The 19,744-nt window shown below is 44.2% G+C and overlaps 1 protein-coding gene across 1 annotated transcript in view; it reads left to right on the top strand.

Annotated features, from left to right (window-relative positions):
- Positions 1 to 19,744, top strand: part of DACT2 (dishevelled binding antagonist of beta catenin 2) — a 275,716-nt gene that overhangs the window by 157,391 nt on the left and 98,581 nt on the right. The window lies entirely within an intron of this gene.

The following is a 19,744-nucleotide window of genomic DNA, read 5'->3' on the forward strand; positions in this document are numbered from 1 at the left end:
GACTGGCAGCTGGAGACTTTGCTTTCTGACTGTACTTTGAAGAGGTTAAACCCCTCTGTGCTGCAGGTGCTTGAGGAGGCTCCTGGAGGGCAGTCTCACTTTGCATGCTACTTGGCCTTTTCCTCTGGGGAGCGCTGTGAACACTGCAAGATACACTTTGGGTCTGCTTTCACATGTGGGAACAGAACCAGACACGATGGGGAACGTAATACAGAGACATCTGAAACTGTTAACTCAGATTCAGTATGGTGTAAACACTGCTGGACTGCTTCCACACTTGTTGTGGGACATCTGTGTACTGCTGCAAATGGCCAGGCTTGGTCTCTCACAGCTCAGGAATCCTTCCATCATGGGGAAGGCAGCCTGCAAAGACATGTGCAACCACTCAACTGAGGAGCAACTGGATGAAGAGACATGTCAGAAGGCGAGAACAATAGCAGTATTCAGTCATAATCAACATGGTTTGGAGGCACTGAACTAGTGATGGAAGGGATTTACTACAGATGTGTCCCAGGTTATTCAGGCCCCCAAGAAGAATCCAGGCTATAGCTCAATGATGTTGTAAATCCAACTCTAGGGCTCTTATTAGACCAAAAATGCTGCATCCTCATGCCACAGGAGTTAAAAGATCTAATTTTAAAGTAGCTGTAAGTGCTGCATCGACTATTGTCCAGAACAATTCACTGTTACAGTTTCACAGGCATACGGCAAGTAATTTCTCTCCTCAGATGCTGTGTGAAAGCAAGATATAAAGAATCTCTATGACAAGACTGCAGTTCAGAAATAACTGAACTGACAATGCATAACATCATGTTTACAAAGTAAACAAACGGGGGAAACAAAAGCGAACTTTCTTCTCTCAAATCTTTAGTTAAAAGAGCCTTGTGTACAGCACACAGCTATTAGTGCCAGCACAGCACAGATGAGACAGGTTTGAAACCAGTGTTCCTTTAAAGAATTTGCCATGTGCTGCTGCTGCAGCATTAGCTGTCTCTTAAAATCCTGGTTTAGGAACAAACAGTATTTACTGGATTACCAGCAGGCAAAGGCTTGTCACCAAATTCATTTCCAGTAGTCGCATCAAGGGGCACCAAGTTGCAGTATCTGAGAACCACTGTCAGTGCACACTGGACCAGCAGCCCAGTGGCCAACAACTGCAAACCAGCTACACAAACCCTGCCTGACATTTCTCCTAGAGACACTTTCTGAAGCAAACATTGCAGGGGTTTGGAGTACAAGTGCTCTACTCCTTGCCAAAAGCACCTACGAAAGGATGCGAGCTGCCTTGTGCAACTGCAGCTTGCTTTATGCAGGTGATGCTGTACGTTCTTCTGTATGTAGAAATAAAAAGCAAGTAACTGCTGCACGTGGAAACCTTGTACAATTAATTAGAGGACCATGAACAGTAGTATTAAAACTGGGCTTGCTGATGCACCCTGCTGACAGGATCTCCACACCACTGATCCTTCTGCTACGTAGATGCTACGCTTTGAATTACTTCATAAAGTTACTGTTTAGCCTCTTCTTAATCAAAGATGAAACAGTTTTGCCTCTGCTGAAGCCAGCTCTGTCCGTAACGGGGGTAATGTGAGGACCCCAAGCATGCATTGTATTGATGCACCCACACTTATTAAACCCTGAAATGAGAAGTTGTCCTCTGTGCCATTTTGCCTTCCTTGGTCTCACTTTTTCCCCACAGAAGCCTAGTGGTGGTATCCAGAACTACCAGCCTGTGGTAAACGGGCAGGCTGCTTCAGCATGGATGGGGGCAACAGACTAATGTGGTGCTATTATTGGAGCAGTAAGCTGCCAGTGCACAAGAAGAGAGAAAGAAGGCTTGAGAGACAAATGGTTGTTTCATGATGTTAGGTCAGCTCCTGCTCCACTTGTCCCAGGTGTTAACCTTCCACAGGAAGCCGAGCCAAGACTGTCTGGATGCACTGTAAAAGACTGCATGAAATTACACTTAAGACATTTAACACTAAGGCCATTCATCTCCCAAGATGTGGAAAATTCGCTCTTGGATCAGAATATATCTACGGTTTGTTTTATTGGCAAAATACCCTGGAGTATGAACCTGCCAGCCCTCACACAAAGGTCCGGAGTGCTTTGGTTTCAGAGGGGTGGGTGAAGGCAGCGGGGCAAGGGGTGGTGGTGGGGATTATGCCTGGCTGTTGTTCTGTTGAAAGTCGGTTTGTTTCTGTCTCATAAAGTATGCAAGAATGTTCCCATGCTCTGCTCGGGCCAGCCCCCAGCAGCATGCTTTGCACATTAGCAGCTGATGCTGGAATGCGGCGTTCCCAGGGCAACTGCTGGCCCCCCATTGAGCGCAGCCAGCCCCCCACCATTGTGCGTCTTTGGCTGAAGGCGGCTTTGTTGGGTGATGTAATACCATGTATGCAAACTAAGCCAGGGGCACAAATGGCACTTGGAAACTGTTCCCTGACTTCAAAGGGCAGGCTGCCTGACTCTCACTAAAGCTGCCTTGCTCAGGCCTGCACCTTCACAGCTGTATTTCACCCATTCTCCCACTCTGTCATTAATACCGCAGTGATAGCCCTGGAAGAAGCATAGCAGGAGCTCTGCAGTGGAAGGGACTCAGGTGTTGCTATCAGTATGTCAGCCTAACTTGCCCACACACCTGTCCCCACGTGGACCTCTGGGGTACAGTCAGGAAGCTTTTTTCCAGAATATTATTCCTTCTTGAAGCTTGGGACTGAGAAAAGTGCTGCACAGTAAGAAAGAAGAATTGTCCGCTCAGATCCATATCCCGGCTGAAAGGACACAGCTGAATCGCTACCCATCACCTTCAATAATTCAACTAATTCTACAGCACTGTATCCTCAAGAGATATGGCTCCATACTGATTAGCGGCTTAGGCTCCAGGGAGCCATGACTTGATGTAGAACTAATGCTGTGTAAATGTTTAAAAAACATTATTCTTGTCCCTGAAGCTTTGCTGGGTTCTACAGGTAATGAATATTAAGAAGGCAATTGGAGGTTTGTCACCAGCTTCAAAAAAAGAAAGCAATGTTTTTGTTACATTTAAAATCCATTTATTCGACTACTGTCTAAATTCAGTTACATAAAATGCAGAAATAGAACACATCAGGGCATTGCGGGGGCTGATCAGTTCCTTAACAACACCTTGAGATTAATGAAAATCTCAGCATCAGACCTCTTACATGCCAGATTGATTGAGAAACAATGGAAGTGTGCCTGTTCTGTGAGCCTGGTTTCTGTTTTCAACAAGAAGTGGCAGAGGTATTTCAAAGGATATTGAAAAAAAAGGCGGAAAATATGCAGCGTTCAAAACAATCTTCGTAGTGCTCTTTGGTTGTGCAACAGCAAACTGATACGTAACTCCAGCTAGGACTGAGAAAACTTCTGCCTGGGAACCAAAGGCATCCCAGTTACACACCTATTTGCAGACTGCAGAGTGCTTTAATACTGATATCTTGTCCTAGAACATTTTGGCCCAGTTTTTCAAAGACATATATACAATGCCAGAAGATGCATATATGCATCAGTATATAACTGTCTAAAGTTTTGGCCCATGCTTCTTTTCTATTTGTGTCTTTCAGTACTGGGAACTCATTAAATGATCTCAGACATTTCCTGTAGCACTTCTGAGAGGCAGGCAAGTCAAGTGCAGCAATGATGTTACTACCCAGTGCAAAATCAGTAAGCAAAATGGCTAGCATTTTGGTCACTGTCAGTGACAAAACCGGGACAAGAAGCTGATGGATGCAGATGGAAGAACTCCTCTGGATTTCAGGAAGGCCAGGGCCAAGGCTGCTCCCTCAGGATCCTAGCTCAACTGCCATGCATTGAGGCGATCTCATGATCACACAGTGTTTCTGATGGGAAGGAAAACTGAACTACAGTGTCCTCCATAGCAAATATAAAGCATAATCAAATAAAACAACATGCTTGAAGGCCAATAAATTCAGAGATACTCTTAAAACAACCTTATAATGTGGAAATAGAGATGAACACAAAGCATATAGGCTTAAGTCTGTCCGTGTGTACCTACCAAAACTGCAGCGGGAGGGCTGGTGCTTCAGTTGTGCAGCTTCCTAAAAATGAAGCTGAGTAGAGAAACTTACCGACCTGTTCCAGTGAGACCCAATTCTGTTTCCCTTCAGCTTATACAAAGCTCCCATTACTTTCAGTAGTGGGAACAGCTTAGCAGTTCTAGTAGTGTGAATAGATGCATTATAATGTCAGTAATAACAAATGTCATGCACATTCCATGATTAGCTAGAAAAATGATTCTAGGGTTAAATAGGCATGTCTCATTCAGATGCATGTCACTGAGCCAGGCCCATCACCTAGGTACTGGATGCCATCTCTCCCTTTTTCTCCTTCTCCTATTGCTAAACATGCTAATCCTGCACAGCAACCAAACATCATTATTGCAGGCTTGTCCGAAAATTATGCAGAGACAATTAGTCTCATTGAAAAAGGTATCAAAGACCTCACAGTATCATTCGTCTGTCCCTCAGTGCACACTCACACACAGAGGCATCCAAGGGATTTTAAACATAGCGAAAGACAGTGTTTTCATTAGTTCACTGTGAATGGCAGTGACTTCATGCATTAAAAACTCCGCACCTCCCCCTGTGGTGTAATGTCTGTGCCCTGGGATGAATGGCTTTGCTGCAGCTTTTTGTCCTGAAAGGCTAGGAGAGACACTCACCAGTCCCAAGGGAGATTGCAGCTGAAAGTGCCCTATTACGATCGCTGGCAGCATCTATTGATTGCAAAAAACAGGTGACAGCATCCCCATCAAAATAAACACAGGGATAAATCAAGCACCTCCAAATGGACAGAATGGAAACCGGGAAAGGGGAATTTAAAGGAATATCACCGGTTTAGATTCTCCTGGGGTATAAGTAGTTAGCAACAGTAGGAGTTGTTATTTCGGGTGTTTTACTAGTGTGAACAGACTCAGTGCTCCTGAGAACTAGAAATTACATACTTTGTTTTTCTCCTCATATACTCTCCTATATATTTCTCCTTATATATTCTCCAATATAACAAATTTTATGTTATAAAGGTAGGAAAAAGAGCATGAGGTGCATTTGATAACAATGCTCCCAATGTAACTCTCAGCATGCACACAGCATGTGGGGACAGAAAGACTAAAAGTTAGACAAGTGGATGCAGTAAGGATCCAGATATTTACAGGAAATTCTGTAAGTAATTTGCTGTGGCTTTAAAGTTCCTGCAGCAGTTTCCATATGAAATTATGTTATTAAAGGGGTGAAATTATATTATTATAGGGATGACAATGCTTTTCATGTATTTTGATATTGGATTTTATGGCCACAATGCATATATCCTGTGGCTTGTATTAGTTATTTTCTTGCTCACGAGTGTTCAGTGCATTTTTATTACAAATACATGCTGTAATACAGTTGTGAGAGAATATCTGAACCACTACAAAGCAATACTGAGTGAATCAGCCAACTGAATGAGAAACTAAATTGCTTCACACTTTATCTTACAGAGAACTCATCAACAGAGAATGCGAAACAACTCTGGGAAACGATAGCAATTTTAACTTTTATTGGGAAACTTGGCAGGGCAGCCACAGCTCCACCAAGCTATAGAAGCTGAGCACTCAGGAGCAGACGATGACTCCCTGCAAACCTACTGAAGAGCCTATGGGCCCCAAAGCTCACTCACTTTTTACAGCTGTATGAGCAGTTACTGCCTCCTAATAGCATTTCTCTGGACCACCGAGGCTGCAATGATTTCAGTGCTGCAAGTCTTCAGACCAGTGTCTTTCACAGGATGTATCAACAGCCTGATCCAAAATTGATGGCCATAAAGGGAAGCACAGCCATTCTAAAAACTTAGCTTTTAAGTCTGCCTAAAAACAAGCTCAAACTCTCCCAAATTCTTTTAACAAAAATATTTACACTATCCAAAATAATTTATGGACTACTACCAACCCCATAACATGGAAAATCATTGTTATACCATATATTGTTATACTGGGCTGCTTTTTAAGGATGAATTAAACCACATTGAAGCGGCTGTGCACAGCCTTTAGGAATCCACTGGCGTTAATGATTAAACTACACACCATTTCCTAAAGGTGGTGCTGCAGCCAAATTGCAATCCATAGGTGGGCAGCAGAAACCAGGCAAAGTAACTGTTTTAATAAAGAATGATTACTGCCTTCAAGCATAATGCTTTTGACAGGCTGGTCTAAACTCTTGTCGGGGTCACAAGGTTAATCTCACAGCAGCCACAGGCCCCGTTACTGCTGAGCGTGAACAATATGGTTAACATTTTTGGAACGGAGTTAAATTTCTTTGTCATTCCTAGCCTTCACCTGACAGACACAGCCCTCTCCTCTGCTTTCATAACCTGCCATCTGGAAGATAACAAACTCTTATCTAGCCCGTTGATCTTTTCTTCAATCGCGATGAATGTTTCCCACCACTGACCGAAAGACCAGAAAACAGAGCTTACCCACCTGAAATAAACCCTGAGCTCTCCTGAGGCTAATTCCTTCAGATCCTAATGTGACTGCAAAATACAGGAATGTGTGACACAGCAAAGAGCTCTCAATACCAGCAGCATTCCTCTGGCTCATCACCACAACCACCACAACTCTCATTCCTGAGCTACTGACTAAACGCAAATAAATCTTGACATTGTTTTTTGTTCACTATCTCATCGTATTTGGCTTCATTCATCAGTTTATCCCCATGAAAGACTAAGGGTAAGTTAATACAGGATAGATGATGCCATTTAGCTTATGTCCCAACAAAGAAGAGGTCACGCTTTGCTTGAGCACCTACAGTGGCGGTGCAATACAACTCTTTAGTAAGTCAGCATGAACAACCAGTTACTGATAGTTTCAGTAAGGGATCTACCTGTCCTCATGAAGAATTGTATCACATGCAGCAGGAATTCTTTCAGTCAAAGTATTCAGGCTCAATAGAGGGATCCCTACCCTCGGTCCTTGCAATCATCTGCAAGTGCTATCTACAGACCCAAGTCTTATACAAATGTATACATGGCTTAGCATGTCTTCTTGGACTCAGGCAAGCTTCTTGTCCCCCAGATTGAAGGTGTCATGGCCAGGGTTTCACGTCCAAACCTCTCTCTAATCCAACCTACAATTAACCAAACTCAGGATTTTCCTTGCTAGCAGTACAGACCACATACTTAAATGTCCAGTTCTGAAAACACTGTGGCCTTATTTACATGCCTGAATTCATTCAAGTTACTGAAATTAGGTGACCACACAGTAATGCAGACTTGGACTACTGAGGGCTAATTACCCTGCCTAATTTTAGTGAGGCAACCTGTACAGTCACAGGAAGAAGAGAGGCCTCCCAAAGTCAGTCAGAGGTAGGGATTTTGTTTTTCTTAAACTGGCTGATGTGATGTGCCCCATCCAGAAAAGAAAACGAAAAGAGAATATGTGCCAGGTATATAAGGAGCCCCAAAACTCTTCCAGAAGAGGCATAGCATGAAAAGTTTGAGAATACACTCTGCTAAGTAGCATCTCTGTTTTCTCTGTTAGGAACACAAATAGACTCATCTTCCGGTTGCAACTGCCTCGACTACCCACTCCCACTCTCCTGCTTAACTTCAAATGTAGCAAGCATGCAATTGCCAAGATGTAGGCCCTTTCTTTCTGTGGGTTAGGTGCCACTTCACATTTTAGTGAACCTGATTAAACAGTGTGTTTCTGCTGAGAAGGTTGTTTGCTGCTGCAACGTCTCCAACTGCAGCGTCCCTGCCATCCCTCCCCATATCCTCTTGGAAATTGAAGCACCAATTAGTGCTTCAATTCAGCTGGCTCATTTTTGGACAGTATTAGTCTTCTGGAGTTGGCCAAATGGACCAGTTCCCCCTGCAGCTGTAGGATCACTAGGCTGCACCCTAAAGAAGCACTAGAGAGAGGAAGAGGAGCAGAGCATTCATAGAATCATAGAATAATTAGGGTTGGAAAGGACCTTAAGATCATCTAGTTCCAACCCCCCTGCAATGGGTAGGGACACCTTACGCTAAATCATATCACCCAAGGCCTCGTCCAACCTGGCCTTGAACACTGCCAGGGATGGAGCATTCACAACCTCCCTGGGCAACCCATTCCAGTGCCTCACCACCCTCACAGTAAAGAACTTCCTCCTTATATCCAATTTGAACTTCCACTGTTTAAGTTTTAACCTGTTACCCCTTGTCCTATCATTACAGTCTCTAATGAAGAGTCCATCTCCAGCACCCTTGTAGGCCCCCTTCAGATACTGGAAGGCTGCTATGAGGTCTCCACACAGCCTTCTCTTCTCCAGGCTGAACAGACCCAACTTCCTCAGCCTGTCTTCATACAGGAGGTGCTCCAGTCCCCTGATCATCCTCGTGGCCCTCCTCTGGACTTGCCCCAACAGTTCCATGTCCTTTTTATGTTGAAGACACCAGAACTGCACACAATACTCCAGGTGAGGTCTCACAAGAGCAGAGTAGAGGGGCAGGATCACGCTCCTTTTGATGCAGCCCAGGATACGGTTGGCTTTCTGGGCTGCAAGCACACACTGCTGGCTCATGTTCATTTTCTCATCGACCAGCACCCCCAAGTCCTTCCCCACAGAGCTGCTCTGAATCTCTTCTCTGCCCAACCTGTAGCTGTGCCTGGGATTGCTCCAACCCAGGTGTAGGACCTTACACTTGGCATGGTTAAACTTCATGAGGTTGGCATCAGCCCACCTCACAAGCGTGTCGAGGTCCCTCTGGATGGCATTCCTTCCCTCCAGCGTATCAACCGAACCACACAGCTTGGTGTCATTGGCAAACAGGCTGAGGGCGCACTCAATCCCACTGTCCATGTCAGCAACAAAGATGTTGAACAAGACCGGTCCCAACACCGATCCCTGAGGGACACCACTCGTTACTGGTCTCCAGCTGGACATTGAGCCATTGACCACAACTCTTTGTGTGCGGCCATCCAGCCAGTTCTTTATCCACCAAGTGGTCCATCCATCAAATTGATGTCTCTTCAGTTTAGAGACAAGGATGTTGTGTGGGACAGTGTGGAACGCTTTATACAAGTCCAGGTAGATGACATCAACTGTTCTATCCCATCCATCAGTTCCGTAGCCCCATCATAGAAGGCCACCAAATTGGTCAGGCAGGATTTGCCCTTAGTGAAGCCATGCTGGCTGTCACCAAGCACCTTGTTGTTCTTCATGTGCCTTAGCATGCCTTCCAGGAGAATCTGCTCCAAGATTTTGCCAGTCTCAGAGGTGAGACTGCCTGGTCTGTAATTCCCCGGGTCATCCATTTTCCCCTTCTTGAAAATGGGGGTTATATTTCCCTTTTTCCAGTCATCGGGAACTTCACCTGACTGCCATGATTTCTCAAATATGATGGCCAGTGGCTTCGCAACTTCATTCGCCAGCTCCTTCAGGACCCGCGGATGGATTTCATCTGGACCCATGGACACATTCAGATTTTTAAGATGGTCTCGAACCAGTTCCTCTCCTACAGTGGGTGCAAGGTCTTCATTCTCACAGTCCCTGCATCTGCCTTCCAAGACTTGGGTGGTTTGGTCAGAGCCTTTGCCAGTGAAGACCGAGGCAAAGAAGTCATTCAGAACCTCAGCCTTCTCCAAATCCTGTGTAGCCAGTTCTCCCGAGAGCTTCCTGAGGGGGCCTACGTTCTCCCTAGTCAGTTTTTTATTTGCTATGTACCTGTAGAATCCCTTCCTTTTATCCTTAACATCCCTAGCCAAGTTTAATTCTAACTGGGCCTTAGCTGTCCTAACCTGGTCCCTAGCTTCCCAGACAACATCCCTGTACTCTTCCCATGCCACCTGTCCTTGCTTCCCCTTACTATAAGCCTCTTTTTTCATTTGAATTTTCCTCAGGAGCTCCTTATCCATCCAAGGAGGTCTCCTGGCCTTCCTGCTGCACTTCTTTCTGGTTGGGATGCAACACTCCTGAGCTTGTAGCAGGTGATCCTTGAATATCAACCAACAGTCTTGGGCCCCTCTGCCCTCTAGGGCTGTATCCCATGGAACCTTATTAAGCAGGTTCCTGAAGAGGCCAAAGTCTGCTCTCTTGAAGTCCAGGGCAGTGAGCTTGCTGCACGCTCTTCTCACTGTCCTGAGGATCTCAAATTCGAGCATCTCATGATCGCTGCATCCAAGGCTGCCCTAGGGAGTCACATTTCCAACCAGCCCTTCCCTGGTGGTGAGCACGAGGTCACGCACGGCACCTCTCCTTGTCGGCTCCTCTATTACTTGCAGAAGGAAGTTGTCTTCCACACAATCGAGGAACCTCCTGGATTGCTTGTGCCGGGCCGTACTGCCCTTCCAACAGGTGTCAGGGTGGTTGAACTCACCCATGAGAACAAGGGCCTGTGAGCGTGAGGCTTTTCCTATCTGCACTTCATCCGCAGGTTCTCCTTGATCAGGCTGTCTGTAACAGATCCCCACAGTAATGTCTCCCATAGCTATATTCCCCTTAACCCTGACCCACAAACTCTCTGTGGACTGCTCACCTGTCCCCAAACAGAGTTCCATACTCTCCAGCCTATCCCTAAAATAAAGGGCAACTCCCCCTCCCCGCCTTCCTTTTGGCCAAACCAGTTTAGCTGTAACTCGAAACCATGGCATAAATGAGGTGCCTCAAACACAGAGAGCAGGAATTTGCCCCCTTGCCACCCAGGAGCAATGCTCAGGCCACATGCCATTAATGCAGTCATCAGGAAACCATGCTATCTCTTTACTTCCTCAGCAGGTCATGACATCCCTGTTTTCAGGTCATGTGTGGGCAACACAGAAGAGCAATCTCTACCATGGGCATCCCCAGTACATGGGTATCAGTGATGCTCCCCTCCTCCTTTGAAATGTAGGATATGCCTGGATGCATGCATAGAGGCATTTATGGATGAAGTAAAATGAGGTGATCAAGCCCAAATTATTTGGAAATGCTATTACCTGCTTCAGAGGTGAGCTTGCAGGGTGGAATGCTAAGTATCTAGATAGCAAAAATGTTGTACGTATCACACAATCACAGAATGGTTAGGGTTAGGAAAGGACCTTAAGATCATCTAGTTCCAACCCCCCTGCCATGGGCAGGGACACCTCACACTCCACCATCTCACCCAAGGCTCTGTCCAATCTGGCCTTGAACACCGCCAGGGATGGAGCATTCACAGCTTCCTTGAGCAACCCATTCCAGTGCCTCACCACCCTTACAGTAAAGAACTTCTTCCTTATAGCCAATCTAAATTTTCCCTATTTAAGTTTGAACCCATTACCCCTTGTCCTGTCACTACAGTTCCTGATGAAGAGTCCCTCCCCAGCATCCTTGTAGGCCACCTTCAGATACTGGAAGGCTGCTATGAGGTCTCCAAGCAGCCTTCTCTTCTGAAAGTACTTTATACCTGTTCGTGCAGGAACTGGCTTTCTATATCTGACATCTAATTAAGAGCATGACAAAGGTACCTCTATTTACTTAAAAGTACTTACTTACCCTACTTATTTTTACCCTTATAATGCCGCAGTGCAGTCAATAAAAACCTGATGATCACAGACGGCCACATAACTGGGACATGTATGTTAACTGGAAAGCTGTTTCTACTTTTCTTATAATTCTTCTCAACACAAAATCTGCTGAAAAAAGGTTTTTGTCATCTAAAAGCAAGTCAAACAACTGAAAGAAATATGGGGTGGGCATTATAATGTGCTATGTACCTTAATACAAAATTTCTCACTAACTTGAAAAAGGAGAAACCTACAACCTAAGATGCCTGGTTGAACATGCTTTGACCTTTGCTGAAGCAAGCTCTTCCAGCAGCTCACTTACTTGCTTGTATCAACACGACAAAGTGCTACAGTTCCATGAGCATCCAGAGCCCACTGCATCCGCTAAGAATGAGACCCATGCCCAAGGGACTCTCGTCAGTGCTAGCAGGGCCTCCCTCTGCTGGAGTTCAGCTTTACTACTGAAGATGGCAAGGGATAGCTCTAAAAACTGGTTTCACTGCTATCAGATAAGCATTTCTTCTGTCATTTTAATGGAAGGAATAGAACCAGCTATTTTTAAAAAGTAGGTCTTAGTTCTTTATGGGATCATTTTTAGAGGCTGTGGACGTCTTCCCCATGGGGAAAAACAACCAAGCAAACCAAACCCCCAAAACAAACCAACCAAAACGCAACCCTCAACGTTGAACTAGAAGATTAAAAACAATCAATAACAGTAAGTGTTTTCACGAGACATAACTGATATGTAGAAAGAATCAGAAAACAGTTCTTACCTTTTAAAGTTTTAGAATACAATTTGGAAGCAACCTTAAGTGAAGTAGGCTGACTTGTGTTTCTCATCTTTACTTGATGTATGATGACAAAAGGAGATAACCTTGGTATACATAGCATGATTTATTCAGAACTGAAGTCAGTGAGACATGCTTGCAGTTATTGCAGATTAGTAACCCTTGTGTGTACATTTTTTATCACTTTAGGCTTTTCTCCCTTTCCCACCCTTCATCTCCAGCTTTTACTTTGTCTTTGCCTATCTCAAAGTAATGTCCTTTTTAAAGGACAGAAACCAATCCCACCAAGGATTATATTTCACAGCCACATTCTTTATTTACAAGGTGGTTTCAGTGCTCGAGACTTTTTATACTTGTAAGACACATCAGTTGTTTTTTATAACTTGATGAAACTTTTATAATGTGACAGAATAGCTTTCAAGTCAAAAGTACTTCAATGAGGAGAGTTGCAGCAGACATTTTAACACCTCCAGGCAGCCTCTAAAACTATGAGAGTTTGGTGAAATGTGATTATATTTCTTGATACAAGCTTTGAAATCAGCTCTGATTTCTTTTTCAGGAGCATGCCATTTTTCTTCCCGGAGAATGTCAGGTTGAAATACTCAGTTCTGAGTAAATGGTTTTGTTCACTTAAAGACCCATCATCCTCTTCAGAGGCAAAACCACAAATAGGCAGGAGATATTGCTACAGGCAGCTGAGCCTCTGACTGGAGCAGTGTTACTCACAATGGGTAGGGGCAGAGCCCTACCTGTAAGTAAGAAGGGGGCTGTGTGGAGCTTCTGGAGCTCCTTTAATCCCGACCCCCATTTTCAGAGGTGAGAGCAAAGCCTGACTAACTCCATCCTGGGGCACCTATCTGACCAACATTTACCAGCAATGAAGGGAGATCTAGTTGCCTCTTTACTCATTGACTTCAAAATACACTCTCTAGGTGGAATAAACCTCGTATTCCAGTCACTTTTCCTAATGTCACCTCCTGTACGGACAGGTATCACAGCACTCTTTCCAGTGACCTCTCTCAGCTTTGCACAGGAGCTGGGAATTCACCCAAACCCCTTGCACAGTGCCCAGATAATGTGATGAGGAGGGAAGCAGATGGGACCTACACATTGGTAATTTTACCCAGAACATGCTGGAGAAAAGAAGAATATCTATGGAATTTATCCGTGCAGAAAATGAACACAGTACAGCATAAGATAACTTGTGAATTCCACTAGTTTTTAAGTCAGGTACAGGCAATGCCTTTTCTTTATGCCTGGAACTGTTTTGCCCCAAGCAATGCAAAAAATGCTTTAGCCGAAGTTACTACATTTGGCCTGCATTTGCATTGACACTGATGTAAATTCAAATTATTTCACTCTAAGATCTTAATTTGTTAGAACATAGTCTGACTTCTAATTATCATTTTTACAACCCTTTGTTTACAGATTTCACTGGTTCTTTCCTGATGTTCCACTCCTGCTGCCTAATTTCAAAGCTCTTGCTACTTTGACACAGCATATCAGTCTTAATACATAACTGATGCATTTACTAAATGGGCAGAAAGGAAAAAGAGATGAGCAAGAGTAGGGTAAGTACTTGACTGTAATTATCTGTAAATAGGCTTAGGTTAGCAGTGATAATGGTAGAAATAGATTTTACATGTCAGGCTGAATTCATCCTGTGGGTAATTCAAATTGTCTTAGTGCCATTACTTCATGGAAAGGTTCAGCCTAAATGTAGCCTTTTCTTTTAACTTGCATCCCCTATTTCTTATTTAAGCAGCAGGATGACACAGCTCATAAGGATGTCTAGTCTCTTCCCTTAAATTTGTAGTATTGTAGCCTCTTTTTTGGCTTTCTCCCCACTTTTTCCAGTGTTTTCTCATCTAGGCACAAGGTGGGGGAATCCGCAACACTGCCTGCTAGCAGGGGGTAGAGAAGGGGCTGAGGCATTTGCAAGTGGTGGCCTCTGTTCATCCAATTGTTTCCTGCCTATAGGATTTTGGAGCATGTGGAGCTGCTCCCAGGCACGTTTCACTCCCCATTGCCCTCCAGCCCCCCTCCCCACTCCCCCACCGGGAACACCAGCTCTCCTTTGTGTGAAGGCGCAAGGTGCTCCACAGGCAGGAGGCTGCAGGCAGGACTCCAGTAGCCAAGATTACATTTCTTCCACATCTCAATTTGCTAGCGGGGTGGATCAGAGGGAACACACACAGCATTTCCAAAAACACAGGAAAGGGCAGCACTTTTAAAAACCACAGTGATTTTGTAGAAGAATCTTTCTCTTCTCCTGTCTCTCAATGATACTCCAACACTGTAATTGCAGACATTTCCATTATTTGATCTGGGGAACAACAGAGAAATGCAGATGAAAAATCTGAAGAAGGTAAAACACTGAAATTCAGATGAAAAATAAAATCTGCATCTCATATATATATAAAAAAAATAAAGTTTAACCAGGGAATATTGTTCCAAATACTTCAAAAATTGATCCGTTTTTGTAACCAAGACCTACCGTTCCCTATCATCCAGTGGCGTTATTCTTTCTTTTGGATAAAAATAGTTAAGTAAGGGAGAAAAAGAGAAAATATAGGAAAATAATATTACAGAAAGTATTCTAATCAGAGCCAAAATAAACATGTGTCTGAAATAAAATACAAGCAGAGAAAAGCCCTTGTGACACCCCTCTCCAGAGACAGCATTTACTTCTTTGGGAGGTATGGCTTTTGTAGGATTACTGTTGTGCTTTAGGGGCTGAGAGAGGAAAACTTGCAGGGAACAGACAGCAGGAAAGAATATTTTATTAAGCAGCAACTGACAATGTGTGTGTATGTTTGCCATGCAGGGGCATATAATTATTTTAGCGTTGTGATCGAAGCCTAGCACAGACGTGATCAGCACTGAGAAACCATAAGCAGGGATTTAACAGTTCTGGTGTGGTTTCAATATCCTCTAAAAAGTAACCAAAACTTCACAGATCAAACAGCAGCATATGGTTAAATACGTTGACAACTCCTGTCCCCAGAAAGGGACTTACACCAGCAGCTTATGCACCTTGTGTGTATTTAGCTACAGATGATACCAACTTCCTAGAGCTCCTGTACAAGCACACATATGTCAAACGGGTCCTATCAGAGAGAGAAAGCGATTTAAACTCCCCATAGCCAGCGGCCACACCATCACTAGCTGTGATCTCAGAAGACTGTGTAAAGAATACAGGTTTGGGCTTGATTAGAGATTGGGTTAGGAAATCTTGAAACAAAGGGTCCTGGGAATTTGGTCTGAGTTAGAAGAAAAGCATGAGCCTGTAATGATGTTAAATGATTTAATGTTACTGAAAGACTATTTCTCTGTTTCACTTTAGAAGTTAAATGAAGCTCATGACCATTTAATAAATGCAGTCCCGGAGGCTGCCAAGGGCAAGAGTTACAGCCTCTTGTGCCTTAGGGCCAAATTTATGAATCCATTCTCCCTACCCAGGTTACTCACATGGTTTCCAAAGTTTGTCGATGGAGCAGTGTTAAAGAGCTATTCCCTAACTACCTGCAGGTGCCTCTCTTTCAATGGCAAATGAAAAAGCTTATGGAGGAAGCACATCAGGATCTGCTGGGATGAAAGGTCCAGTACACAGTGCCTATAAGGCACCAGACCCAGTAGATACACTGCAATGTCGCCTATGCCTGCACAGTCACATGGCACATCCCTGGCTCGCAAGCCATACCTCAATTGCCCACAAGCAGTTTATGGCACCAGATCTGTACCTTGGCCTCACTTGCAGTGTAGTGTGCTCAATGATCATTGCAACAAGGATTTGATTTTTATTTAATGTAAACTGTCATTTCAAACCTCACCAATTATAGCTATACCTTGTACACAGCTTTTGGTATAACAAAGAGTAGTTATTACTAATAATGTTTTTGGCATATAAGCCACCCTGCAACTTTACAAATATTTTTTACTGTTTGCATGCTATCATAGAAAAATTTCATATTTTACTGGTGAAAAAAAACAACACCAACCCCCTGTCCCAGAGCTCAAAACTAAATGTGATTTTGCAACATGCTAATCATTAATAGTCCCACTGGAGCTATCGATTTTCTAGGAAAAAGGCAAGAGCCAGCATACTCAAGTTCTAACATGTTTGAAAACATGGCAAAATAAGATTTGCTTCAGCATGTATGCTAACAGAAAGTAGATGATTATCATCATTTCATGTGTAATGCCTATGATGACTGTATGCACAATGAATATATGCAAAGAATTATTACTCCTGCAAGAGCTGCATTATGGTTGGAAGGTGTCTGTAACATTTGCAGCTAGTTAAATCTGACCAGTTTAAACTGAGAACACAGAGTTCTGCAAATAATCTTTTTCATGCAAGTCAGAAAAGTAATTTTTCTTTAAGGTTCCCTGACTGTCAGCTCACTGCAGCCACAGCTACTTCAAACTTTTTTAGGTTTCATTTCATGCTCTCCTTTCTGTTAATATCCCCAAGATCAAACCTTTCTCTAATGAATAGCTGACCTATTCTTCTTTGATTTGCCATTGATTTCCTCTGCTTACCTCCCAACGCTTTGCCTGTTGATTAAATGCTGGACATAAGAATGCCTCAAATTTCTGACTTCTGAGTCATCCTCTCATGACTTGAACAGCTTGAAGCCAGCTTCAGCTCCCTGAGATCATTAGTGAGAACTCCTTTTGTTTCTAGACTCTTACAAACAATCCATTTCTTTCCAAGTTTAGGTGCAGTTTGTGAACTAGATAATAAATAGTAGCAACAAAATTAACCCCTATATTCATTGCTAAAATTGTGGTAAGAAAAGGAAAGGGATAAGTTTCCAAGACTGTGAAGGCAAACCTCAGCTTTCCCTTTTGCACTGGAAGATTTCTTTGTCTACATGCAACACAGACCAAGACCATAAGCAGACATCTGCTTATGCAAACTTTTGCATTGGGTCCCTCTGACTTCAGTATGACTCTGCATGAGATACAGGCTTACAAAAGGAGCTCTATTTTCTGAATTTTCTGAATCAAGACACTGGTTTATAAGAACCCTTCCACAAATCCCCCTCTCCAGCATACACTTCACAGAGCAAGCTGGATGAAATGGCTTATCTGCGCTGCAAGAAGGAGAGCTGGAATTCACGCTTTGAAAATGTGCAGTGGTATTTCCTTGAGCACAGATATCTACAGCCTCCAACACTTTGATGTCTCCTCCAAAAACAAACAGGCTAACACTATCTCAATTTTCCTGCAGTTCTGATGTTTCTCAAAATGCAGCTTGTTTTCTCTAGGGTGACACGCAACATCTGCCAACCCTAAGAGACCAGCTATGCAAGATAATGACTATACTTCTAATTAAAGTAGTCATACCTGACAAACTGTATGATACTGCATTCTGGTGGGAATGAGGACAGCAGGTTAACATGAGGTGCCATGAAGCACACCACAGTCCCAAAAGCCTAGATGCAGCCCTTTGTTCCTGTGATAGATAAAGGACTCTGCCACAGAAACCCAAGCTGAGTTTGTAAGCAAGTATAACATTTAATTTTCAAATGATCAAAACCCAGAAGCATGCAGCAACTGCTCAGAGCTGTTTGCTGACTTTTCAAGCTCTCCACTATCTGTCAAGGCATGACAGAAAGTCCTACTGTGAACTGGCTCTGAAGCAGGCTACATGTGTGGTATTGGGCAGGTTTAATAAGAACAAGTTTGAAAATAGAGCCTAAACTTGGGCACCAGATTCCCTGCCTGACTGATTTCCATTCAATCCTGCAATCCATGCTATAAAGTAAGCCATAGAATCATAGAATTATAGAATAGTTAGAGTTGGAAAGGACCTTAAGATCACCTAGTTCCAACACCTCACACTAAATCATGCCACCCAAGCCTCTGACCAACCTGGCCTTGAACACCACCAGGCGTTCACAACTTCCCTGGGCAACCCATTCCAGTGGCTCACTGGAGATGCTGGTGGTGACATTACAAGACACTGACCCCAGCACTGAGTGGATCACTCCGTGGGACAATCTAATTCACCAACATGACAGAACACTCTTCCAGCAAAAAAAGAAGCTGCTCTTTTCTGTCCCTTTAGTGAGTTTGACCAGTTTGACCAGCAGTCTGAAGTGCTACCTTCAGTGCTGTCACAAGGAAGGTGATACAGCCTTCAGTGCTCCTACAGTGAGCAAAGGGAGCGAAGGAGACAGAAGACTGAAGATGGGAAGAAGTAAAAAGAAGACAGTGAGTCATCTTTCTACAGACAGGGGAGCTGTCATGCCAGCTCAGCTGCCTGTGAAACCCCATGTTAGGCACCTCAGATTTAGAAACATCTGGCATGTGGAGATGGTACTACACATCAGCATAGGCTTAACAAAAGAACAAGCCATGAAGGACTTAACCTTGGACAGTGGGGATCCCATCTGTTCACTGAGGACCCACAGCCCTGGAACTACTCCTGAAATGTGGTGCTTACACATTTCCTCAGATCATGAGTAAGATGCCAATATTTTCTCTCAGAAGACTATTGTGGGAAGAGAAAGGGTTGGTGGTGAGATGTCCCCTGAACTCAGAGGAGCCTCGCTATTACAATCCAGCTGGGAAGGGGCAGAATTGTCATCCACACTGAGTTTTTATCCAGTCTCATGCTCAACCTGAAACACAGAAGAACCTGGGAGGAAGGAGAGGGATGCCCTGCTTCCCTCACCCTGCCAGATGCCCACGTCACACCAGCGAGTCAGGCTCACTCCTGTGGTCCCGTTTCATCCGTTTTCTGCAGAGCAGCACAACACTACAAAAGCCTTCCCACCTGCTCGACTTAGAGCTTGCTGCCATCCCAGCTCCCCTGCGGGCTGCACCTTTAAACAAGCTGGGTACGCGGGGAAATTAAACAACAATCTACTTATGAGGGAGAGGGAGCTACACTACAGAACTTGAGATGATGCCCAGAAAGGTGGCAGATGCACCATCCCTGGAGATATTTAGGGCCAGGCTGGATGTGGTTCTGGGCAACCTGATGTATTTTAAGATGTCCCTCCTCATTGCAGGAGCGCTGGACTAGATGACCTTTGAAGGACCCTTGCAACTCAAACTATTCTATGACGTTAGCCTTCTTTGGGAAAATCGCATTAAAAAGTGAATTATAACATAGAAGAAGGAAGGAGGCAGGAAGATTTTCAGTATCTCCTTCCCAAGCACGTTGCCGCCTGCACACGCAGGCTCCAGGACCCCACCAGGCACTCCGTATTTCCGTATCTGACCCCGACTCTCCGACAGCATCTCTTTACACGTTGTACTATTTCTTCTGCCCGGCCAACCCGGTTACGGCAGGGCGACCCGGACTAAACTGATCGCGCTTTGCCTTCATCACTCTTAACGCAGAGTTAACTTCAGAAGCCTACAGAGGCTTCATCACTGCCACCGCGGAGCCCGGACTACCCTGCCAGAAATAAAGCCG

The sequence above is a fragment of the Pezoporus occidentalis genome, unplaced genomic scaffold, assembly GCF_034315485.1.
Source record: "Pezoporus occidentalis ecotype Australia unplaced genomic scaffold, CSIRO_AGI_Poc_V1 ctg7, whole genome shotgun sequence".
Taxonomy (NCBI): Eukaryota; Metazoa; Chordata; class Aves; order Psittaciformes; family Psittacidae; genus Pezoporus; species Pezoporus occidentalis.